Source organism: Aquila chrysaetos, chromosome 26, assembly GCF_900496995.4.
Source record: "Aquila chrysaetos chrysaetos chromosome 26, bAquChr1.4, whole genome shotgun sequence".
Taxonomy (NCBI): domain Eukaryota; kingdom Metazoa; phylum Chordata; class Aves; order Accipitriformes; family Accipitridae; genus Aquila; species Aquila chrysaetos.
Genome location: NC_044029.1, coordinates 11,049,837 through 11,076,958, shown reverse-complemented (window position 1 = coordinate 11,076,958; position 27,122 = coordinate 11,049,837). Strand labels below are relative to the sequence as shown.

Below are 27,122 nucleotides of genomic sequence, written 5' to 3'. Positions count from 1 at the left end.
AACAATGTTGATAATAGTTTTTATACCTTTCTTACAGATATTTTTATGGTCCTTCCTTACCAGAGTTCACTGAATTTTCTACTTTCCTTCTGTGTTATTTCATTTATGTATTTATTAACACTTTTCTCCTAGCCAGAACTCGCAGGAAAAAATTGGCACAAGCAATATAGTTGCTAACCTAACATTCAGACTTGTTTCTTCTTTAGTTTTCAAAGCTCAGTCCTCCTCCAAAGCCAGCTATTTTATCATGTTTTCTAAGACCTCAGTACCCAATTTTCAGCAAACACGTGCTTTAAGCTGGAATATAGCATTTCAGGTCTCAGCCCTGGAGTCAGTTATTTGTTTGTAATATGCCATGGGTGCAGATTTACTTGCAGCATGGGCAAGGGAAGGAGGACAGAGGAAGATAAGGCAAGCTTACTATTCATAAATTTCAGTCTAGCATAGCATTTTAGATTACAACTCAGTGATGGTAATCACTTTATAGGAAACTGTTCCAGAATACCAATTTCTAAACTCTCTTGCCTCATGAAATATTTATTGATGAGTTTTAAGTCCTAGGACAGCAAGGTGGCCAAGATGACAGAAAATAGTATGGGGGGTGGAGAGTACCAGTGGACAAACAAGAAAGTTTAATGTTACCTGAACTCAGGGCATAACGTTAATGAAGATAACATAGCATGAAAAGATGTCAAAATTTACTTGACTATTCTGAAACTGTCATGCATTTATAACAGTGTAAGGTACAAAAATACTTATGCACACTGCTTTTCTTGATATAAATGTAGGTATGTAGGAAGAGGCAAAATGGAAGACGGAAACTGTTTACAAAAATCTTTTTTCTGTTCAGTTAATGCATTAACTGAAGTGTTTAAACTGTGCAACATCCTTGATTTGCAACAGCTCTTTTGTTAGGAACCTACTGACAGCTGGACTTTGATTCTGCAAAGTGCATGGATCTGTCCAACATCGCTACTGCTTCTCACTGCCATGTAGAATAAGAAAACTAGCTATAATTTTGTAATGATAATGACAAGAAGCATTTTTATTCTGTTGAACTGAATATTTATCTTGGTAATTCCTGGTAGAAAAGGAACAGAAAATATAACCTCTTTAAAAACAACCAACCAATCCCCTAAATTGTGTCCACATTAGGTAAAATAATTTGTGATACCAAATCTCTGATAGTCATCACCAAATCATCTGCAGTGCAGGATGAGTGCAAATTGGTGAACAAGTTTTTTCTTGTTTTCAAGTCCTTTTCTTAACTGACCTACACCACTCTTGTAAATAACCTAAAAGGCAATAAAAGTACATTCTTACTTGATATAGCCATGCAAGTATAACATGGGTATGCAGGCTGAGTTCAGGTACTGAAATGATACACAGCAGATTTTAGAATTTCAAGAGGTTTAATCCAGTAAGGTATTTAAATGTGTACTAACCTTTAAGCTCCTGAATAGTGCATCAAATTAAATTTGTTACACACAAGTGGTTTGGAGGATCAAGACTGTAAACACTTACATTTCTAATACATGCTGCGATTTACCTGATGAACTGCTACATTAATTCATATTTTAATGTAAATTAATTTTACTTTAGCTATGGTTATTTTAAAATTTTGAAACTCTACAAGTGATGTAATTTTAGAGACATGTACCACACGCGTGTAGTGGCAGTAGCAAATTTCTTTTCAGACCTTCATAAGTATCAGTGTAATTTTTTTACTTTCCATTTCATTTTAGTAGGCTGCTTGCTGAGAGTTGTACCCTCTTTTGTCACATGGCTTATTATCACAACACACATTTTCATCACTGTTGTCAAAAAAAGACTGCATTTAGGGCAGTTGTTTAGTTTAAATGATCAGTAGAGTGCTACTTTGAGATCATTTGGGATGGGGGGGGACTGAAATTTTCCAATGGAAGCCATTGGAAGAATGTAATTACCTCACTTGGGATTTGGGCCAACCCTGCAAACATCCAATTTCCACAGAAGTGATTGAGGTTCTTTCCATTTAGTTTAATGAGAGTCGGATGGGGCTGTAAGGCATTACAATCCTTTTGGGAAAGTCCCAGGGGATCTTTCATCACCACAAAAGCTGAGGACATTGGTTTTATGCTTCCTCCAAAGTACAGCAGCCCTTGCATCAGTGTCTCCACTGCTGTTCCCCAGCATTACTGGCTCAGGGGGAAGCGGGCCACCACAGTGCCGCTTTCTATGCCCGAGAGGGATCCAGGATACTGGCAGATGATGTTGTTTAGCTTTCTTCTGGGTTTAGGTTATCCATGAGCTTTAGCGAGTTGTTCGGGTCTTTGGTGGGTGTACTGGAGTGCTGTAGCAAGGAGCAGGGAACAGATGCGATGCCTCACTAATTCCTCCCTCCTTTCCGCTTCGGCACTGAGAAGCATCTGAAAGTCAGCATCAGACTATCACAGGGTTCAAGACTTTCTCAATGGCTGGACCCCAGCAGTACTTTAATCCTTGGAGACAAAATTATAGGATTGCCTCCAATGCTACTGATAGTTCTCTGCGCAGACTTCTTTAATCTTTCCCCTGGTATCAGGGGGAATTATGAAGTGCTAGGAGCATACATTAAATCAGTCATGTATGCTAAGATGGATCACTTTTAATAGATTAGCAAATGCTGTAATGCTATAATTTTGCTTTGGTTTGGTTTTTGTAAGAGGAAAAGACAAGCTGTAACACACATCAACATAGGACTAAAATAAATTATGTCCGTGTTTATAGTTGTTGGGGAGTGTACTTACCGTCCAGTTCCCAAACTTAATGAGACTGTACCCAAATGGTGAGGATGTTGAATTACAGCAGTTTGTTATTCATTCAGCATTGTCAGAATGAGGGTTGGGAGCCATTAGGAGACTGAAGTGTCATTGAGGATTCTTGATGTAGCAAAGCAATGCTGATATTCCCTGCTTTCCCACAATATTTTATTGGGCAAGGAAAATAAAGGGGTTTTGCATCAGTATTGTGGTTGTACTGACATTTGGGGAGTGGAGAACTGAGACCTGTAAAATATCTGTGTTCCTGTCCTGATGCTAGGTGAACTTAAAATTGCCTTTTCTAAGGTAAAAAAAAAAACAAAACAAAAAACAAACCAGTGATTCTTTCTCCAAGAAGGTGCAACTTTGCTACCACCAGACAGATGACCATTAATGACAGTATATGTCTTCACAGTCTCTGTGTCAATAGGTCTGATGTTCTGAGAATAACTATTACAGAATATGTTGGTGAGATGTATAGCTTGTAAGCATTAGAGGTCACATCTGTGATCTGAAAGTAAACGATAACCAATTTGTGACTTACACCTCCAGTTCTTCTCACCATCTTTCATCTACTGCCTCTTTTCCTTACTTTTTCCTGGTTGCCTCATCACACAGCACCTTCTCCTCTCATTTACACTTCCTGCCTCTCCAGAAAAAAGAACAGTTTTGCTGTGCTAAGACTTTCATGGAGAATACAGTTACAGGAGGAAAGAGGAAAGTTAAAGCCTACGAAATTTTTTTGACATATGGCTGAGAGAGGCATAAGGCTCCCTGCCAGTGCTAGTCTCTGCTCCATTCTCCAGGCTGTGTGTCTGCCATAGGATGCTTCTGATGAAAAAGAATAAACATAAAACAATATTTCTCTACTTTTCCCTCTACTTCACACAAAGCTTGCTAAGAAGGAGTGAAAAGCGTTCAGCTAACATTTTAGCAAAGCAAACTGAATACTGATGTTTATTTTTTAGTAACTTCAAGACTAATGTACTGTAAAATGTACCATTTTTTCTTGTCGCAGTGGCAGAAGTCATGAGGGTAGGACTAGCTGGCTTTTTGCTCAAGACAACAGGGCTCCTGTCAGTGGTTGTTCTTTACCCCATAAATATGTTGAATGTTCCTGCACTGAACCATGAACTGGAAACTTCATATTGCTGCTCAAGTGTTTTCTAACCGCTACTAACTATACTACTAGTTGGACAAGAAACATTTTTGGAAGGAGAGTCAGAAAAGAAAAGTGTATTGCCTATGACCCTGCGATGTCAATGGCAGTCAGTAAAATTGTGTGTGACCTCAGATAAGGATCAACAACTGAGAGAAGCCAGGATAAATCACAGCATTGCCAAGTTTAGAGAGAAGCCAAAGGAAAACTGGTTACAGTGCTGGCTTCCAAAAGGTTGTTTCCTGGCATGAGCTGGCTCAACTTGAAGGCACGTGAGGCCAATTAAATTAGTACTAGCCACTTGCAAGGGGTATGCCTGTCAGAAACTGCTTCCGTAAAGGGATAAAAGGGCTATCAATCAAAATACAGTCTACGTGTTGGCTGTAATTAAAATACTTTGACTAGAGAGCTGTTTAATATGGTTTATTTGGGGGTGGTATTTTTAGTTCTTCCGTGGTTGACTCTGTGGAAGCCACTGCAGAGATATTGCATCTCTACGCCATCAGCAGTGAGGTAAATGGTGTTTAGTTTTGCTCCAGGAAAGGATTTCTTCTTTCATCAAGTGTCACCTCTACTGTGATGGGCCTGAATAAATATAACTAGCTTCACTTACTTTAGTGGAGTCTCCAGGGACAACACTGCCAACATAAGTTATTTATGATTTGGGATGGGTTGCATGCTAGTCACAGCACAAAAATAGTACTTTGCAAGCTTACTGCATATTGCAGGCAATGGAGACAAAAACTTTATCCTTATTAAAGGACTCTTTCACCATAACAATAAAATTTATTGGCCCATTTTTACCTCTGCCAACTGCACTTCTCATACACTATAGTGTTCCTGTATGTAGCCATAACTTTGGCTCTGAAGCTCCATTGAAAAGGATTATTGATGAGGTTTTCCTTTTCCTCACCTCAAGGACAGGCTCCTCACCACCTAGCAGCTCCAGGAGTTTGTGACAAGTTTGATTAGAAACACTCAAACTGTCATCTCAAAATAAGCAGAAGTTATCTACTAGTTTCTGAAACTCTTTTTGAGATTTCACCAAATAAATCCTGATTTTGCTGTACTGCAGAGTAATATACTAGTATCAGTGATCAGAAATTAAGGCAAATATTCGCAGATTTATTTCTGAGATTATTTGGGCAAATCAATATTTACTTTGCTGCATTCCTTGGTTATTGAAAATATAGCAAAGGCAGCACAGGGTTAAGATTCAAATTTTATTAGGTGTTGTGCTGACCAATATAGTCAACTTTTAAGTCTAGAAGAAGTTAAAAACTTTGTATCCAATGTCCTCTGTTGTTTTTAAAAATAATTTCTATCTTGCCTGTTTTTTACCATATATAAATTACCATTCTATATTTGTGGTGGCTTAAAACTCTGTGCTGATTTAAAGACAATTCACAGATGGCTGAGCCATAATAAGGCCTTCAGGCATTATAAAAGCAGTTTGTCTTTGAGTACTATATATTGAGCGAACGTGGGAGAAACATGTGATCAGAGTAATACAAGAGTAATAGTAAAGATAATAAATAAAAATATGCAAACAATAAATAAATAATGACTAATTATTTAGGCTCTTTAGGAAGGACAGGCAGGGGAGACCAGGAGGGGATGTTGCCCTCTATGTCAGTGACCAGCTGGAGTGCATGGAGCTCCGCCTGGGGATGGATGAGGAGCCGGCCAAGAGCTTATGGGTCAGGATTGAAGGGAGGGCAGGGACTGGTGACATTATAGTGGGGGTCTGCTACAGGCCCTCCGACCAGGAAGACCGAGTGGATGAGGCCCGCTGTAGACCTGCTGTAAACAGATAGGAGCAGCCTCACGTTCACAAGCCCTGGTCCTCATGGGGGACTTCAACCACCCCAACATTTGTTGGAGGGACAACACAGCAGGGCATAACCAATCCAGGAGGTTCCTGGAATGCGTTTGTGATAACTTCCTTCTCCAAGTGACAGAGGAGCCAACAAGGAGAGGTGCTATGCTGGACCTTGTTCTCACCAACAAGGAGGGGCTGGTGGGGAATGTGAAGCTCAAGGACAGCATTGCCTGCAGTGACCATGAAGCAGTGGACTTCAAGATCCTTAGGGCAGCAAGGAGGGTGCACAGCAAGCTCACTACCCTGGGCTTCAGGAGAGCAGACTCTGGCTTCTTCAGGGATCTGCTTGATAGAGTACCATGGGATACAGCCCTGGAGGGAAGAGGGGCCCAAGAAAGCTGGTTAATATTCAAGGGTCACCTCCTCCAAGCTCAGGAGCCATGCATCCCAACAAAGAGGAAGTCAGGCAAAAACACCAGGAGGCCTGCATGGATGGACAAGGAGCTCCTAGACAAACCCAAACACAAAAAAGAAGCCTAGAGAGGGTGGAAGCAAGGACAGTTAGCCTGGGAGGAACACAGAGAAATTGTCCAAGCAGCCAGGGATCAGGTTAGGAAAGCTAAAGCCCTGATAGAATGAAATCTGGCCGGGGATGTCAAGGGCAACAAGAAAAGCTTCTATGGGTACATCGGGGATAAAAGGAAGACTAGGGAAAATGTGGGCCCTCTCCAGAAGGAAATGGGAGACCTGGTTACCCAGGACATGGAGAAGGCTGAGGAACGACTTCTTTGCCTCAGTCTTCACTGGCAAGTGCTCCAGCCACACCACCCAAGTCACAGAAGGCAAAGGCAGGGACAGGGAGAATGAAGAACTGCCCACCGTAGGACAAGACGAGGTTCAAGACCATCTAAGGAACCTGAAGGTGCACAAGTCCATGGGAGCTGATGAGATGTGTCCGTGGGTCCTGAGGGAACTGGCAGTTGAAGTGGCTAAGGCCCTATCCATCATATTTGAGAAATTGTGGCAGTCCAGGGAAGTTCCCACTGACTGGAAAAGGGGAAACATAACCCCCATTTTTAAAAAGGGAAAAAAAGGAAGACCTGGGGAACTACAGGCCGGTCAGTCTCACCTCTGTGCCCGGCAAGATCATGGACCGGATCCTCCTGGAAACTATGCTAGGGCACATGGAAAATAAGGAGGTGATTAATGACAGCCAACATGGCTTCACTAAGGGCAAATCATACCTGACAAATTTGGTGGCCTTCTACAATGGGGTAACAGCGTTGGTGTATAAGGGAAGAGCAACTGACATCATCTACCTGGACTTGCGCAGAGCATTTGACACTGGCCCACACGACATCCTTGTCTCTAAATTGGAGAGACATGGATTTGATGGATGGACCACTCGGTGGATAAGGAATTGGGTGGTTGCACTCAAAGTGTTGTGGTCAACAGCTCCATGTCTGAGTGGAGACCAGTGACGAGTGTTATTCCTCAGGGGTCAGTATTGGGACCAGCACTGTTTAACATCTTTGTCAGTGCCGTGGACAGTAGGATTGAGTGCACCCTCAGCAAGTTTGCTGACAACATCAAGCTGTGGGGTGCAGTCGACATGCTGGAGGGAAGGGATGCCATCCAGAGGCACCTTGACAGGCTTGAGGTGGGCCCGTGCGAACATCATGAAGTTCAACAAGGCCAAGTGCAAGGTTCTGCACATGGGTCAGGGCAATCCCAAGAACAAATACAGGCTGGGCAGAGAATGGATTGAGAGCAGCCCTGAGGAGAAGGACTTGGGGGTATTGGTTGATGAGAAGCTCAACACAACCCAGCAATGTGCGTTTGCAGCCCAGAAAGCCAACCGTATCCTGAGCTGCACCAAAAGAAGTGTGACCAGCAGGTCGAGGGAGCTGATTCTGCCCCTCTACTCCACTCTTGTGAGACCCCATGTGCAGTACTGCGTTCAGCTCTGGGACCCTCAACTTAAGAAGGACATGGACCTGTTGGAGTGGGTCCAGAGGAGGGCCACGAAGATCATCAGGGGGCTGGAGCACCTCTCCTATGAGGACAGGCTGAGAGAGTTGGGGTTGTTCAGCCTGGAGAAGAGAAGGCTCCAGGGAGACCTTAGAGCAGCCTGCCAGCACTTAAAGGGGGACTACAGGAAAGATGGGGAGGGACTTTTTACAAGGGCCTGCAGTGATAGGTCAAGGGGTAATGGCTTTAAACTGAAAGAGAGTAGATTTAGATTAGATGTGAGGAAGAAGTTCTTCACTGTGAGAGCGCTGAGGCACTGGAACAGGTTGCCCAGAGAGGTTGTGGATGCCCCATCCCTGGCAGTGTTCAGGCCAGGTTGGATGGGATTTTGAGCAACCCGGTCTAGTGGAAGGTGTCCCTGCCCATGGCAGGGGGGTGGGAACTAGATGGTCTTTAAGGTTCCTTCCAGCCCAAACCATTCTATGATTCTGTGATTCTATGAATTAGTAAATGAAATAATAAAGAGTAAAAGAAGTAAATGCAATGTCCTTAATGCAATGTATATACAGCCATATATTTGTACCACACTCTAAAAGCTCCAAATTGCACTGAAATCAAAATATGATGTAAAAATAACAACGTATTTGACAGTCCCCTTTTCATTCCTTAGGAAGTGTATGACACCGTGATAAAATACAACATCAAGAAAATCTGGATCTGGATAAAAATTCCCTCGTATAAAGTTAAATGCTCTTCATTTTGAACTTTTCTTCATGTTACATATTTAGGAGAAACAAAACACAATTTTTTTGAAGTCTTTGTTACCCTAAGGCTTTTTAGTGTAGTGCATAGTACTGTTAGCCATCAGTGCACATATTCACAAAGGGGGATATTCATTCTGCTTCATGGGCCTCTGTGACAGCCTGTGCAGCACATAAACCTCACCTTAATATAGGTTTTGAATTATGAAAGATGCCTTTTGCAAGCTTCTACAATGGAGTAAATTTCATACCAGCATATAGAAAAATACCATGAAAATGACTATTTGATTAGCAAATTCAGACTGACATTTCATTTGAAAATTAGTTATGCCTTACCAAAATATCCCTCTTATATGAATCACCACACTCACCTTTCCTAGGTTAAAGGAATGCTACCAAAAACATGCAATGTTTTTTTCCTGTGTATTAGTAAGTTCACCTCAAGACATAATCCTACAAACATTGTTCAGCATAGTTTTGCTGAAATTAATGGAACTATTTACAACTGAAGGGACTCAAATTGGAGCTCTACTTGTCTAGAAACATCAGACAGCAAAGAAAATTACTTTAATGGGACAATTTGGGGAATTTTCATCATTTATGATTTCTTTTTGATAACAGAGCTCTCTATGTACATTTTTTCAAACAGCAGATCCAGTTTTCACTATGGGTTTTATCTGTCTTGGCTATTGCTCTTTTGCCTGGAGGTTGTGTTTTCATTCTTGGAACTAGTGGGACTACAGTGAGGCTAAACAAGGAAAGGGAAATGCTGATAGCGTTGTCACCGATTTTATTTTGTAATAAGGATAGTTGCTAAGGCGCTTTCATGAGAGGAGTAAGAACATGGCTTGCACATTACTCAGCCTGAACAAGTTTAAATCCAGGTATCTCACCCCATAGAGAAGAGAGAGAGCCTATGGGCTATAGGTTAGACTGCATGGAGAATGCATTACTCATCCCTCTCACTGAGGCTGATACAGAAATCCTCCGTGGGAGACCCAGGGACTCGGGAACGTTGTTCTGTGGGAGAAGTGGCTTAGCTTCTGGCTTATGTGGGGTTAATAGCTCACTGGTTAGAGTAATAACTAAGAAAAAGGAAGTCTCCAGAGCTCTACTCTCAAACCTATTTCAATTTTTTATACAGTGAACATTTCATGTAAAACGGTAGGAAGAGTCAATTTGCTGGCCTTCTAGGAGAGTGTCATATCTACAGTATAGTTCTTGCATGCTCTCATTCCGTGAATCTGCTCTAACACAAAGTGTGGCCTGATGTAGAGAATATCCCAGGAATATAGAGCCATGCCTGTCCCACAGAGTCAGGGACGTATTGGCATTCAACATTTTAGCAATCTGGTGAGGCTTAAGAAAAGGGAGAAAGAAGAAAAACAATGAGATCTGGAGAGCCTCCTTACCCTGCATGGATTCAGACTCCTGCCAAGCACTGGACCTTTGTATCTTTGGCTTTCTATAAACAGTTATTTTATGCTGCAAGTGTTTCAAAACAGTTCAGACTATAGACAGTTTTCTAACATAAGGTTTCTTACCTGAATTTTTGAGAGGGAAAGAAAAAAGATAAAACACTGGAATTTATTCTTTTACATTAGTCTCACGACCTGTAGACTGTTTGCTGGGTAGATTATTATACACATTACTTTATTACCTCGTGGCCATTTCAGTTCTTAGGGCTAGAATAGCTTATGGCAGAATTTCTACTGAGAGCAATAAGTTTTCATACTGAATACAATGTCTGTGGAATGTTTATTTGCCATGAAAAAAAAGGGCTTCTGTAATATTTTAAAAGAAATCCCTCGACAAGACAAGGTTTTGATCATGCCTGATTTTGCTGTGGACACCTCACGTCAGTAACGTAACACATCTGCAAAAGTGTTTTTTTGTAGTTGAGTTCTACCTCAATAAGTGAGGTTGAAGGATGACTTACGGCTTCAAGCTTTTTTCTTTTTTCCAACTGTATCATTTTGCCTAATGAAATGACATTACCTCCCCCAGTCGATGTGGCCTCCATTGCTGTTGTAATGTATCTGTGGATACATTATCACTGCTTCTGCTTCTGTGAATGAACAATTCCAAAGCAGCTACAGCGGATTTATTTGCTGATTACTCACCTGCTATTAAAGTGGTTCCAAATAAAGTGGAATGGCAGACACAGTGGCTCTTGGAAGCTCTTTCCAACTATAAAAGGAATTCTGTGTGTTCTCTGCAGCGCCCAAGCTGCTTTACAGATGCACCATATTTAATTAGATTAGTTTTAATTAGACTGCAGATGCAAAGTTGCATCTGTGTATCACTGTTAGTCTGTTTTGAGGCACTTTCAGCCAATAACAAAGCACTATCTCATTTGCATTCATTTAAATGTTTTAACCTTTTGCTTGCTGGAATAATCACTGTGGAAGACCATATATATCTTAGAGATGAATGTGTTGTTATTGTCGTGTGGCAGCATATGCAGAAAGTGAAGTAGCCTAAGAGACAATCATGCAAGGGAAGAAAAAAGGAAATTGTGCGGAAGAATTAATTCACTCTTACATAAATCTTTCTGAGAATTCCATTTATACATATTTAAATTCCTTTAGAGTACTTATTTTCCAAGACAATCGTTGCAAGCTTTGGACTTTATTGATTGCTCTTCTACCCTTAATGTTTGTTTTCTTTATGATCTTTTCATTTTTATTTCTTCATGCTTCACAGAGCCCATTTTCTTTTGCTGCCTCTCCCTTTCTGTTCTGAGCTTAAGTCGGTTCTGAGGAGATGGAGGATTAATTGTTCATTACTGGTGATGCTGCAGGTTTGAAAGAATTGTTGATTAGCTATTGCAAAGTTCTTGTTAGGAGAGAGCACAGCTGCTTCTTTAGTTAATGGCAGAGTACTTGCAAGAGGAATTGGGAACCTGGGACAGAAACCTCGCTGGACAGAAGTCATCAGGACCATGGCCATTGATTTCAGCAGACTAACTTCTAACTCCAGAAGTGATTATTTTTCCTATGCTTAGTTAGAGTGTTCCCTTTTTAATTTTTATTTCCCTATTCTGGCCAAACCTGGGGTTAATCACTTCAAATCTGATTGTATTTATATAGAGACAGAAGCAAGAACTCTGCTGTGTACTTTTAATTTTAAGATTTGATCATTTTTTCAGCCTTTTTGATCAGTAGCAGTGAAGTTAATCCAATGAGAAGAACGGGGTTTAATTAAATGATTTTACTAAGTGGGATGCACTTTTAAGCAATGAGGGGATGCAGTGGTTGTTATAATAACAATAAGAAAATGTGTCCATGTAGAGCAGCTGCTAAGGTTGGCTGTAAATACTGGAGCAAAATATTACTAGAGTAGAAATAGGCCAGTCTCAGGAGAGAAGCGTACATGGGGTATGGGGTTAGACTGACCACTCTGAAGTTTTAGTGACATTCTTTGTGATCCTGAAAGCAAGTCACAGGTCATCCTCTCCTGGCTTTCCTTCTTCAAAAGGAAAATAATACTTTTCTCTGGCTACGCCAATTAGCAAAACATCATTCAGAAAGCAATTCAAAGATAAAGAGCAATGAACATGAAGTGGTGTCAACCAGAGGACTATAGATCCAAGTCTAGTATAGAACTTTTGAGTCAGACTGTGATGACTATTTACTGCAGCAAAGTCAAACAAGAATGTCTAATGATTGATTTTCAGAGCTGGCACAAGGTTCCGTTTCCTGTTCTGTTCCCAATGAATAGAAGCCGGTAACATTTCAGCACTGGGTTTGCAATATGCCCTTACAGGAATGCTTCACTTAGTGGAGAAAGTCTGGCCTGGACGTGCCTGTAGGATCAATCTGTGCTGAGCGCACTCAGTGTCAATAGGACACTACAGAAGGAGATGGAGGAAAAGGATGCTCTTTCTGTGAATTGAGTTCGTACAGTTAGTTCCCATAAGGGATGTAAGTGCCTAGAATGTGTCTTTTTCATTTGGGCAGCATAAGGCAAAACTGACACCTACTGCAGATAATCAAAGGTGGACTCTGGTACTGAGAGAGGGGATTTATTACTTTCTGTCATATCCAGGAAAAATGACTGACACAATTTGGGAAAAGCTTGCAGCCTGCATTCAGTGTTAAAGAGCTGGACTTCAAACTCAGCACAGCTGGGAGTGAAGGGGTCTCAGAAGGATGAAAAGCCTCCCAGGCTGGCTGTCCAGCAGCAAGCCAGATACAGGAGTTTAAAATGGAGGGTTTTCATCTGAAACCCTTAGCACATATCTCAGAGCAGCAGACTGGTCCACCTGTCTGCTTAACACTGGGGAATTAAAATTCCCCTTCAAGGGACAGATGCCTACAGCCCTTCTTTTGGGGGAATGGGGATAGGAGTAGAACGAGGCTGGGTCTTCTGATACTACACTGGTAGCACACCTTGCCACTTCTTATATATTAATCCGAAAGTTGGAGTGCTTCTCCAGGAAATGGAGAGACTTAAATTCCTTCATCAAGCTAGAAGCTGTAATGTATGACAGCACTTCTAACTCATGCTGAAGTCATGGCATTGTGTAGGAAATAATTCAAACTATAGGCCAAAATGAGAGGGGAGAACAGATTTCTGGTTCCCATTCTCAACGTTGCTAAATTTTAGAATAAGCAACAATCACCAAATAAAATACAGAAGTTAATGAAAAGAGTCTTCTTTTTCATGGTTTCTCCTCTGTCCCAAAGCTTGCAGAGTCATACTTCACCTCTACTTTATGTCAGGTTTAAAAAAAGGGAGATAAAAGTACTAGATGAGATTTTTAGGGAGAGTTGCTGTCTTAAGAGACAAACTGATAGTAGTTGCTTTTGCTGATAGGCAATAAGATTAACAGGACACAGAAAGCATTGGGACAAACTGCCTGTATTAATCCACACCGTACAAGAACATTTTGTGCTGTCCTTCAGGGTGATATGTGTGCTTTTAAAATAGTCCTTTCCAGGCTCCTTTCAGATCCACATTATCCCCTAAACTAAAACTATCAACTTTGGGTTACAGCTGTAACACACACTCATGGCCCAGCTGAATATAGGGCCTGACTAGAGCTCATGTAAATTAATTATTCAGGCTTATTAGCAGAAGACTGAAGCACAACATGAGAGAAAACATGTTCCAGGCATGCTAAATTAATACCTTCTAACATTGCTAGTTAGGCAAAGTAAGAAGCACAACAACAGTGAGGAGTGTGTTATACTTGTACCTTACAGAAGTAAAGATGAAGGAAACAAGAAACAATTTGCAGGTAGCAGGTAGAAAATGTGGATCAAGAGATCAAATGCAGTCTGCAGCTTTTTCATTCCACAGACCTGAAGAGCTATATCTGTACATCAACCATATAATTTTGATGTAAATTTCAACATACTAACATGAAGTTCCAGGCATGTATATGCAAAGGTTGTGTTCTTGGTTCCTTCAGCAAACTGGTCACTTTTCCAAGAAACACACCTTCCCTGATCTTGTACGGGCAGCTTTTAATGCCACCTAGGAGCAGTTTTAACTTCGTCCAGACTGAACAAGAGGTAAGGAAAACTTGAGTGCCTAGCATTTGCACAAAGCATTTTGGAGAGAATTGACCTTACCTCAGTGGAACAAAATTTCAACTTTTATATTTATGGAGACCAGAAAAAAGCCTCCGAGTTCTTGTCCTAAAAAAGATAGTCTTCCTTCTTAGGGAACATAACTCCAGATTTGATTAGATCTATTAATGAGGTCAAATGATGCTTTTAGGCTGGTAGCTAATGTAAACCAAATCTATTTATCACTTTGGCAGTGGTTCCTGCAACAAAGTTAATGACCATTACAGCACTTACATTTAGCCAATCAGGAATGGTGCTTTTTGTGCAAAAAGGCAGAAGTTAGTAATCAATCATCATCATCCTCATCATAATAGTGCTGCTAAATGAGCTTCTGAAAAAGAAGAGCAACATTGCTATTAACCTTAACCGTACCTTGAAAATAGATTTCTTCCTACAAAGGCCACTACTGATATGTGGGTTGCAGCCTTGATAGTTTCTTGGAGAATAAAGGAGGTTGAAATACAAGGCAAGGGCACAACCTGTATTTGGATTCTTTGCTTCAGTCTTTTAAAATAAAACTGAATGCTTAAAATGAGAAAGGTCAAAGCCTGCTATTTTTTTAAATAGCAGATGAAAACAACATTTTGTTCAAGGGATTTGAGTTGTATACAGTCAGTGAATAATCAAATTAAATGTCTTTTTTCTGTATTAGCAGTGCAAGCATCTAATAACATACAGATTCCACAAAACTCTATCTTTATAATATCTTCTGATACACATCTTCATATTGACAGCCGTGTGCTGGCAGAGCAGAGCAGAATTCTGCAAAAGCTGTTGTGCACATTCACGCCAGTGGTGCTTTCTTGGGAAGTTTGTCTTGGCAGGGAAGAAGCGAGGGGAGTTATCTTTTGTGGTGCTTGTTGAGGCAGAGGTAAGGCGTGCGCCATGGGAACGGCTCTCTTTCCATCCCAGCACTGGGATGAGGCTTGGGATAGCTGGGCTGTTGGTACCTACTCCCTTGAAATTTGCAAAGCTGGTATAAATATCCTGACCAGCACCTCTGCTCAATAGATAGAGGTCATGGAAACGTTTCAGTTTGAATGCCTGGGGCAAGTTTGGGACCATTCAGTCCTTCAGCACACATCCCCCAGGCAGTGTGGCAGACCACACACTGCAGAACAGCTCGTCTAGCTGCCCTGGCCTGCCAGGCATGCATCATATACCAGTGCAGCAGAGCCCACACCATTATGCCCCCAATTCCATGAACTAGCGTCACCCACACAACATTCTCAAAACACCTGCAGCATGGACGGTTTTCCTGAGCTGAGCAGAGTGCCACATCAAGGACAGAGGTGCCTGCCAGGAATGCTCTCCCGCATACCCCTGCACAACTGAATCAATACACAATTTGAGGTCCCTTGGAAAAAAGCACACATACAGCCACAACCAGCCTCGCTTAGTCCCACCGAGGTGAGCAGAGCCAGCCAGGGGTGGAATAGCACAGTCTCAACGCCTGCACCCTGCTCTGCTGCACTCTACAGCTGACACATGGCATGAGCCCGTGCCTGTGTACGGTGCACCCGGTCAGGCGTTGCTGGCCATGCACCAAGACCAGGATTACCTAGCAATCCTAGCATCCACTTGCATCCAGATTTGCGAGGACACTGGACCAACAAAGTTTATCTTACTGACAATCTCTGTGAACATGCACGTGGCTCATGCTGGTTGTGCCTGCCAGCAGCTGCACTTAAGTATTATAGGGCCATTCTTGGTGTTACAGACACCCGAGAAACAAAGGTGACGGACCGTGTGGGATGTTTCAGTCGTGGTGACTAGGGATAGGGAATATCATCTCACGCTGAGGGTTCAGCATGAAAGTGCTTGCCATACAACCATTCATGCAAATAATAGACAAGACTGTGTGGCCTGAAGAATTTTTGAATGTACCAAATTTTTATTTGGGGCGTTCCTGTTAAAAGCTGTCACATGGAACACCAGAGCGAGCCATGGTTGAAATCTGGTTTGTCTGGGCGTAACTGCTATTGCCTCAATGACGCAGTCAGCTCAGGCACTACTTTTGGAGGGTCCCGGACAAAAAGAGTCTCTTGGTTTTCTGTGTTCTTTGTTTCAGGGCCCAGTCTTGGCCATAACCTTGGCCACTGGTGAGATTTGGAGGTGTCAGGCTGGCTGGCTGGGCTCCCTGTAGAAAGAGGGCATTCATGTCCTAGGTGGGCAGGATCCTAAGAGGATCTTGTTGAGGTGATAGAAGGGGTATTTAGCAAGGGTTGAGCACAAGGGAGTGGTAGGCGATGTGCTGGAACAGACTGGATCTGGTAGTGTACAAGCCTGGTGCATTCTCGTAGGCTGATGGTTGGACAAGGGCACAGCTCTTGTGAGCAGTCAGTTAGACCAAAATGGGCACGTACCCACCACACAGGCTTGGGACCTTACGCTGTAAAGCCTCTCAGGCGAGACCGTCTTTTTATTTCATCTGTGTGCAATGTCTGATCTGGTGAGGCATTTCTTCTGAGTCGGTGCCTTTAGGCACTACCCACACACAAATGGGTGTCTATTAATAATGATAATATTTAATGAAAGAATCTTGTTCAAAGTTATATCTGTACACTTAAAATAACAGATCAAGAAATGCAGATACTCAGTTGATTTCACTGAGTATACACTATTGCCCAGCAAAAGAAATGTGCTTTTACAGATACATTCCTGTCACAAAAAGAAATATGGCTTCTCATGTGAGCAATTACTGCCTACGTACTGCAATTGGCCTAACGTACCATAAAAATCTAAACGCAAAGCTTTAATTCTAGCTGGAAGAAGGAGATTGTTTTTGGTTTGCTCCTTGATTGTTTTTATAATTGATTTATCACTACTACAGCTATGCAATTAATTTTTTTTTAAATCATTCTGGACATTGAAGATATGAAAAAGTTCCCAAACCTATTAGAAATTAGCCTCTCTCACTGCTTACCGTACTTAAGTATGCGAATGCTTTCCTGTTGAAGCGATTAAAAATAATGAAAAACACCAACAAAGGCTTTAATGTCTGAAAGTATTAATCAGTTTTAGAAATTAACTATTCCCACAATTCTTAACTGTAGAATACATCTGTTTCTTTAGTAAGGGGATGGCAGATATAACACATATATATATTACGTTCTATTCTGTAGATGAGTCTTTTAAACTGTCTTTATCTTACCTATCAGAGGGGGAAAAACAGGTTCATCCCAGGCCTTTTCAAGGGCTGGATAAAAGCAGATATATGAACCTGCTTAGTATCTGGTCAAAGTGAGCGATATGGCTCTATTGGGCTGTGTAATGGATAAAGGCAAAAGATCAAGTCCTGGGGGAAATGGTGTCATACTTTTTACAGACAGAAAGAATTTGATTATTTACAAGGTAGAAATAGTTTACATTTTTACATTTGGCTTTATTTCACATGGAGAGACAGTAAATGTCTCTGAGAATTACCAAATTTTTTAATAAGGTGGGAAATGAAAATCTAAAGTGGCAACAAACCTGAGGAACAGCAGGGCTGTTTCAATGGGTAGCTTCATCCATTTGGTGTGTATGAGGAATAAATTCTGTTTACTCTGTGCTATCCCATAATTCAGTGCTTTGTCTGAGTATATGGATTCTGGTTACAATATTGCTGGCTGGATAATAAAATGGCAGGAGTCAGGAGGGAAAAAAATATCATTTTTAAGGCTTTAAATTTAAAGAAGTGAAAAATTATTATCAAAGTAGCTGTATTGGGTTTGCGTGGCAAGGTTTTGGTGGCGGGGGGGCTACAGGGGTGGCTTCTGTGAGAAGCTGCTGGCAGCTTCCCCCACGTCCGACAGAGCCCATGCCAGCCGGCTCCGAGACGGACCCGCCGCCGGCCAAGGCCGAGCTCATCAGTGATGGTGGTAGTGCCTCTGGGAGAACGTATTTAAGAAGGGAAAAAAAAGTTGCTGTGGCACAGAACCTGCAGCCGGGGAGAGGAGTGAGAATATGTAAGAGCCCCAGCCGTGCAGACCCCCAGGTCAGTGCAGAAGGAGGAGGAGATGCTCCAGGTGCCGGAGCAGAGATTCCCCTGCAGCCCGTGATGAAGACCATGGTGAGGCAGGCTGTCCCCCTGCAGCCCAGGGAGGTCCATGGTAAAGCAGGTTTTCTGGCAGGACTTGTGACCCCGCGGGGGACCCACACTGGAGCAGTTTGTGAAGAACTGCAGCCCATGGGAAGGACCCATGCTGGAGAAGTTCATGGAGGACTGTCTCCTGTGGGAGGGACCCCACGCTGGAGCAGGGGAAGAGTGAGAAGTCCTCCCCCTGAGGAGGAAGGAGCAGCAGAGACAACGTGTGATGAACTGACCCCAACCCCCATTCCCCGTCCCCCTGCACTGCTGGGGGGAGGAGGGAGAGAATTTGGGAGTGAAGTTGAGCCTGGGAAGAAGGGAGGGGTGGAGGGAAGGTTTTTTAAGATTTGGTTTTATTTCTCATGATCCTGCTCTGATTTGATTGGTAGTAAATTAAACTAATTTCCCCAAGTCGAGTCTGTTTTGCCCGTGATGGTAATTGGTGAGTGATCTCTCCCTGTCCGTATCTCGACCCAGGAGCCTTTCGTTATATTTTCTCCCCCCTGTCCAGCTGAGGAGGGAAGTGATAGAGCAGCTTGGGTGGGCACCTGGCATCCAGCCAGGGTCAACCCACCATGGTAGCACATCATGACAAATGAAACTTAAGTCTCTTTGTTTATGCTACAGATCTATAGTGATAAACAAAATTAAGCTTTATGGTCCCAAACGCTCTGCAAGCCTGGAACATTTTCAGAGCACGGCATGTCATTACGCTCTCCGTGGGACAGTAATTACCCTGCTGACAGTAACTGTTCCACACCAGGGTAGGAAGTGCCGTGTTTCAGTCCTTTTCAGCAGCATGACTGTTTTGTATGAAACGGCCATGCAGAAAATCTGGAAGCGGTCCTCTGACTTGCTGCTTGAGAAGAAGCAGAGTGAAGGAGGTGCCCTAAGGGCTGAGCGAGGGTCCTGGTGCTGCAGTAGCTGAGGTGCCAGTGAGATGTGTCGGAAAGTTTACAGCCTCGAGGGGCCTGGCGCTGGGACCCAGGGCACCTCTGATGGGCGCTCGGCTCCGGTGTCACACCGGGCGCTCGATGCTATTGAGTTAGTGTGCCGCAGAGGTTCCTTCTGGGTGTGAGATTGTGTCGCCTCTATAGTACCCGGAGCCACGCAGCGTGCACGCACCCCAGGGTGGTGCTTGAGGTGGTTCCTCTGGTGGGATCTGAGGTGGACACTGCGCTCCAGGCTGCTGTCTGGTGCACTTGCTTGCAACATGCACGTGGCATCCTCTAGCACTTAGCTCCCTACACCTGCGGGGAGCGTGCCTAGGACCCGCAGCTGACATGAACTTTGCTACTGGCAAAGACGTAGCAGGGACTCGTGGTCCTGGAAACGTGCTCGCGGTGAATGAAGCCCCTGTTGTTTCCTGCGCACCGCACCAGGCAGTAATGTAGACCAATGGTCCCACGGTGTCTTCTATATGATGCTAACCAAAGTCATTTTATTCTGTATGTATTAATGTCTGCATCCCTGCAGTTCAGATATTATTACCTACCTCCTTTATAAGACACTTTGTGACCTGCTGATGAAAGTGCTATATATGAGCCATTTTTATCTGAGGCCTTCTAAATGAATATTAAATCTCAGTAAGGAATAAAACTGGTTATTACTTTCAGTGGGAACTTAGTGTATTACTCCAACGGTTGTTAATTCTTTTAATAGTAGCTGTTCTCCTTTAAACCCCAAGCCATCATGTAATAGCATCCTGTGTTAAGTTTATGTATGTTAACAGATGATTGGCTTACAGACAGATATGGTTTCTATAAGTCCATCTTGTCAGAAATCACAAATGAGTTACTTTTTTTAAAGGACTTTACCCCTGCATAATATTTTATTAAAAATATGTGCCAAGTTAACTTTTCCTTCCTTGGCAATGGAGTTTTTACCTAGTTTTAGAACTCACAACATTCAACATGTGCTGTGCATGACCAATTCTGATACGCAAGAAATGTGGTTACTGTTTTGAAAATTGAAATACAATGCTGGCCCTCATATTTGCAGGGCAAACCTTGAAAATGTGACACAAATAACATTTCCAAGTGTTCAAAAACTGAGAAGGAGATTAAAAAAACCAGTGTTCATTGCATACAATGAATTAAATCAGCTAAGAAAATCAAATATATATATAGGCATAATTAATTTTTTTCCCATCAATTTCATTACTTTTGAGTCTTACTGTCTTGATTTCTGAGTCCTGGGATTGATACAACTGGAGTATTTTGTTCCTTTGAAAATTCCAGTTCTGAGTCAGAGAGAGTTGCACAACTTTTTTTTTACTGGTTTTTTTTTTCCTGCAGACTATCAATCCAAGTTTGAAGTGTAACATATTGTATATGTCACAGGAAAAGTGAAATGTATTTTAACCACAAAATACAGTGGTCCACATGATGGAAAGCAGTCATCTCAAGCTTCTACAGATTTGTTTGTCAGAGTCGAATATTAGCCCCATGGGTTGTTTTGTCCCTTCTCAGGAAAGTATTTGGCCTCAGCTGGTGTTGGTACATACAGTTTTTGGAAAGCCTTCAGCAAACCTGTCTGGCTTCCAGGTCTGGTTGGAGGCTCCAGCTTTCTTCATCTTCCCCAGCTGCTCAGTGTGCCCAGTGCTTTCTCTGGCAATTATCTAGAGCCTGAATTCATTTATTTTATTTTAAAAGCTTTATGGCAGCAGATATATGAACTGATAGGAAGCAGCAGTCTAAAAATATTATCTACCTGATTAGAAAGCGTCTTCCACTGAAGTCTTTCCCTTCCCTATGCTGTTTTCTGTAGTAAGAGACCTAGAGGTTTTGCCGGAAAGGGGAGGCTGTTTTATCTGTCGCGCTAGCCAGCGGTGCGGTCCTTCACAAGAGACACGCTGTGCAGCAGGGAGCTGGGCGGCTGGTTCCTCCTCCGGGCCGCTGCATGCCAAGTGGAGGAATATCATGCTTTCATAGCGGGCGGTGGAAGAAATGGCTGTATTTGCTGGAGGAAGGGGGAGGCAGGAGCAGGCAGGAGGGCTGGGAGCTGTGAGAGGGTGAGAGGAGAGCCGGCAGCCCTGCAGAAGCACGGCGCTGCTGGGAAGGGCAGCCAGCTGCCGGAGACCACAGGAGGGACCTTCCCAAGGAGCCCTGTGGCCACCAAGGAGGCTGCGCAACAGTGGCTGAGCTGAAAACGAGCCCGAGAGAGCAGCCCCGACCGACAGAGACACAGCCGGCAGAGAGGAGATCTGTGTTAACGCTCTTCTGCTCATATTCTGTTTCATTTTGATTCAGCGGGAATGGGCTGGTTAACAGAGGAGCTGTTTCGTTTTCACTTCTTCCTTGACCTTCCCTCTCTTTGGGTTCTAAGTTAATACAGTTTCCTCTGACATTGCACACAGAAAGGGAAGAAAATTATTAGGATGAAGGAATTTTTTTCTCTTTTACAGACTGTAGCACTTCGATGCTGTTACACGTTTTGTGACTTCCCACTTACTGTCTTTCCTCTGGAGTCAAATGTCCTCCAAGGCATTTGATAATTTGATAATGGATTTGTCGTTCATCCATTTATATGGATGAAACCTGACTTCTGAGCTTGAAGGCCTTTGCGATCTCTCTGAGGTACTTCCTTCAACAAGGAGACATCTCAGCAGCTTCCCTTCCTCACTCTGGCCACCTCACCATCCCATCTCACCTGGAAACTCCCCTGCCTTGCTTTGTCCCCCATGTGTCTCGAGAGACGAGGGGCAGAGGAGCCGATGGGACTGAGCAGGAGCAAAACATGTTGAAAAGGAGAGAGAGAGAGCAACAGAGACAGAAATAGTTCTGCTCTGCGGAAAGAAGATACACTGTTGGATAGATGTGTTTTAGCATGACAGAGAACGTATCACATGCCCTAAAAGGTGAACTAATACCAGCAATAATAAACATAAATGACCTGCAAATTACAGTAGCAGGTGCGAGTTTGCCTTCAGGTAAATATTTTAGTCATTTTATGCATTTTGACTTGGAGCTTTGGGAGCATACAGTAGGCACACCAGATTCTGAAGCAGCCCAAGCACCTTGGCTAAATTTGTAGCCATACCTAGGATTACCACTAAATTCAATGTCAGTCTATTTGCAAAGACTGGAATGTTCAGTCATACAAATTTTGCATAATTTTGCATGATAATGTCTAACAAAGAAGCTATAGGCAGGAGTATATTCAATGAGTGAAACCCATGTGATCAGTGCACTTTGACAGACTGTTTTGCATGCGGGGAACTTTCACTGTCAAAACACACAGCTCTTATCTCTGTTAAAGCTTCAGTAACTTTCATAAAGTATTCATAGAGATGGTCTTATGCAACTGCACATGCTCAAAAAATAGAGAAGGGGTGGGAAATGTCAGCATGAGAGCATTTGTTAAGGTATTTAGTAATGGTTCTTTCTAGTGATGAGTCAAAGGTAGCATCATTAACTTGAACCACATAAAAAATCTGTGGTAAATGTAAGAAGGTGAAAATAATATTTTGCAAACATGCTATTAAAGCAAGAGATTATACATAAGAGTGTTTGGGGTGGAAACGTAGCTGTATAAGCCTGAAGGCTAGTATTTAAATCATCGGTATTTGTAAGTATGTATTTGCAGTTTTTATCTTCCTCTTTTACAAGTCATTTTACCATGTATCAGTATTTGCTTTTCTTTGCATTGCTCACCTTTGTATTCCTTCTGCTGTGAATAGTGGTATCTATTACCTGGGTCCTTGCTGTCAGTGCATTTTCTTTTTCTTTAAGTTACTTCTAATGAAAGTCAAATAGACTCCCAGAACTTGGCCCCTGGGGAGTTTCTATATAGAAAGTCTGAATATCGCTATATATGGGGTTTGCTTCCTGATTAGAAGCTGTAAGTGCAAAAAGCTAAGGTAAAACTATGGTTTAGTAAATGAAAACTGCCAGTACCTCATGTTCAGGCTACCAGGGCTTTAGACTAATGCAATGTGCTTCACATATAACTATTTGGCGGTTGCAGCTTCCTGTTGAGTATCATGGCCCCTCTGAAACATGGATTATTAATATTTATCAATTCTGACATGCCATGGGCCTCCTTTGCAGAATAATATGGAAGCTGCCATCATCTGATAGTCCTTTGCTGTCACAGTTTAAATGGGGCTGCTTAATTGCTTAATTGGGAGTTGTTGTTGGACAGCATTTTTGGTATGGAAGTCTTCACTTTTTAATTCAGCTCCTCTCTTCACTTCTTCCTTGACCTTCCCTCTCTTTGGGTTCTAAGTTAATACAGTTTCCTCTGACATTGCACACAGAAAGGGAAGAAAATTATTAGGATGAAGGAATTTTTTTCTCTTTTACAGACTGTAGCACTTCGATGCTGTTACACGTTTTGTGACTTCCCACTTACTGTCTTTCCTCTGGAGTCAAATGTCCTCCAAGGCATTTGATAATTTTAGATCGTCTAACGGGAATGTCAGTTTTAGACCCAAGGCCTGTACCTCTCCAAGCATTTTGTGTAAGGCCAAGTAAGGATATCTTTATACAAAGGACATAATTTGTAGCTCGTAAATTGAATAACTCAGTAATACACCCTTTGCTTTGAATCTAGCATATTCAGTGGAACAACATTAAATGACAGGTTGGGACACAAGCTATATTTAGTGCAGCGCAGTAGAAGCAAATCAATGGAGTAAAGCAATCGGTCCTGAGGACCCAGCCGCACACTGCAAACTTTGTGGGGGTAATACTTCAATTTAGGTTTGCTCCCATGAGGCAAGTGCCTTTTGCACTGGGAGCACCGTTAGGTGAGCTCTGGGAGCGAATATTCCCATTCGGTCCATCGTGTCCTCCCAGATCGCCGCATAACGTGAGTCCAAGCATGGTCTATGGGTATGGTCTGGAGGTGCGCCTCAGAAATGCACTCCTAAGCCCAAACTACAATGATAAGTGCATCATAGCTGCTGTATTTGTGAAATTCTACAAATGCATCAAATGACCCACAACATGCACACAACCCTGGCTGGCATTAGTGGAAGGAAACAACAGAGAGGGATGAAAGAGCTCACAACTCCATTAGCTGCATCCATTTCTGACTGATGTTCAACATGAGCAAAGGATGCAAAATCAGTACCCAGAATGCCTCGATTATCAACACAATCCTAGAGCTTACTCTTTTCAGTGCCCTGCTATCGCTCAGGAGTAAGCCATGCGCTTCATTTTCTCTACACTCTCCTTTTACAGATAGGCTTCATTCCTGCATTTCTGAGTGAAGTCCTAGAGCATACCCTGTTTGGATTGGATCAATAAGACTTATTCAAGACCTTATTTACTAACTATGCTACTCAGCAGATCCCCTCCTATAGATTTGTCTTTAAGAGCCTCGTAGAATCACCAAATCATGTAGCGATTCATGACAGCTTCTTCAAAATAAGTATTCTGTATTTTCCCACAGTAGCAGAACCAAGAAAATAGCACTGAAATACCAGAAAGTTTACACACATATTAATTATCCTTAAACCAATAGCTTTTCCTTGATCACATAGGTAAGTATTCCTTGTTTCAAAGCACCCCCTTGTGCAGGCACTGGGTAAGGCAAGTTGTACAAGAAGCTTCTGGCTCCCTGACACCTCAGTCACTTGGTCAGGATCTGCGTTTTTCATGTCACCCACGCTGCTTCATCTGCCACAGAGGTCTTTTGCTCAATGGATCATGTCCAAAGACCTCCTGAGGTTTCAAACTGTGCTACTGAACCTGATCAAACTTGTTTAATATAGATGGAGGTGGTCTTCATACTGTAGATTCCCTTTGTTGTCCATTTAAATGCTGGAAAAATGAAATTCTGTGAAAATTTTGCCTAACTGTGGGCAAAGTCCAACTGGAATTAACCAATATGAATCTCCAAAGTGAGCCACTGTGGAAAAACAAGGAAGTTCTATACTGTGGGCAGGGTTTTTATACATATTATTCACAGATGGTAAAAAGGCTGAAAAATTAAAGGCTGTAGACTTGAGTCTTCTGAAGCGACTAGTGACTAAAGTCATTTCATTCTGGCCTGTCCACCCTGAGATGACTTTATAGAAAACTAATTTTTAAAAACTTATCTTTTTCTGGAATTCAAGCTCCTCTGGCAGTATCATGAATTGGAGAGCACAGATATGGAAACTCTCAAAGTCTTTAGTAATTTTGGAAAATCTTGTCTGTATTATGTAAAATGATTAACATTTAAAATTATTTAAATAATGCTTTTGAAAGGAAATAATCACCGCTTCAAAGCTAGTGATAACTGTATGTTTCACTTGTCTTAAATCTAACATTTACATCCACCGGGTGGGCAATCTCTGTCAATGGCAGCCTTCAGGTGAGCCATCTCGTTGACAGAGATAGTATACTTTTACTGGGAAAAAAAATCCATTCCTTTTTGCTTTTTCAGACTTGAATGTTGAAGTTGTTTTGGAAATGTCCAGCTTTTGGGTTACCCCAAATTTTTTCCTTTATTGCTTATGCTTTGTTTAATAAAAAAGGAAGTGTATTTTCTTTGAAGAGATAAATAAGGAATTCTGCATAATTCTTGGTGTCTCAGATATTAATTTGATGATCATTTAATTGCATCACAAGAGCTATTGGGTGAAATTAAATTACAAACAGATGAGAGCAGACAATGCATTATAAAAAAGAAGCTGAGGTATCTGCAAGTGCTTCAAACACTCCCCAAGGCACCCTACATTGTTCATGCTCCAGAGAACGGAGGCAGCAGTGCCAGAATACCACTTCACACAACAGTTTCAGCACAAAGGCACCTGACTTCACTACCTACACAAGCTTTTTCATCTCTAGGATGCATATGTATATAGCCTATTAACACCCACATTCCCTGTCTCCTCAATGCCTTGGTTCTCCCAGCTTACCCACATTTGATGTGTCCCTCTTCTCTGTCCTCCCACGGTGCCATCCTGCTGGCAGAACCCCATCCCATATTCTTGCTGCTCCCCATATTTGCTGGCATCATGCTTCAAGCACTGCTGACAAGGCAGCACAACAAATAGCTGATAAATTTGGGCACAGCATTCATTTCATATTGACATAAGTCCTGTAGATTAGCTTAGATATAAAGCATAGTGTTATGTAAATACCGTTTCAAATGCTAAGTGTCTTAACAGACTAAGTACACACGTGAAGTTTAGAATTTGAGAAGAGCGCACATTGCCTATGAAAGGTGATGGTTTTACATTTGTGAGTGCTGGATGAAAAAAAATAAAATTTATGGGCGAGTCAGTTGTGCTATAAAGTGTTACCACACCAGATTTGAAGGCAAAACGAAATCATTAATGCATGAAATAAAGATTTTAAGTTGCGATAAGTGCAGATCTAATGCAACCTTAACTGCAGAATTCCTGTTGCTGACTCCATAAAATACATCCCATAAACAGCTGTTAATCTGTTCACTGTTTATCTTTTAACATTCATTTGTTTAGTAATCAGTTCTCATTTGTTCTACATATGGTACAGTTTCCCTCTTATAGCAGCTGCATTTAATGAACATTTGGAGGCACAAAAGTATTACGAAAATTCTTGTTTAACTATTCTCCGGCATTATTTTTGTATCTGTCACCAAGGACATATGAATAAAAGTTAGAAAAAATGGTCATTAAATTTAGAGTAAGGAAAGTGTAGGTGCTCTGTCCTCTTCCTGAACTGGTAATTTGTAGTGGAAGTTCCTGTGACCATGCTTCACACTCTGCTTAGCTCCTTTAAGCAATTAATTTTCTCTATTTATACTGTCCATTCCCTTTTGTGATTCACTGACGTCAACATGTCAAATTTAATTCACTCTTCAGTTTTGCTCTGTATCATATTAGAGACCTTTAGGTAATGCACTGAGAGAGTATCTTGCGGACCTGATAGACTGAGTGCATTTTGAGATTTTTAGAAAATGACAGTTTACAAGATTTAAAGTTTTGTCAGGTGTTCTGGTTAAATGTGGGGATCAGTGGTCATTAAAGCTGATTTGTATGAAGATAATTCCCTTCCAGA

The 27,122-nt window shown here is 42.0% G+C and overlaps 1 protein-coding gene across 4 annotated transcripts in view; it reads left to right on the top strand.

The window, feature by feature from the left end:
• The window catches only part of SYT1 (synaptotagmin 1), a 361,032-nt gene that overhangs the window by 233,976 nt on the left and 99,934 nt on the right, over positions 1-27,122 (top strand). The gene's annotated exons all lie outside the window — the stretch shown is intronic.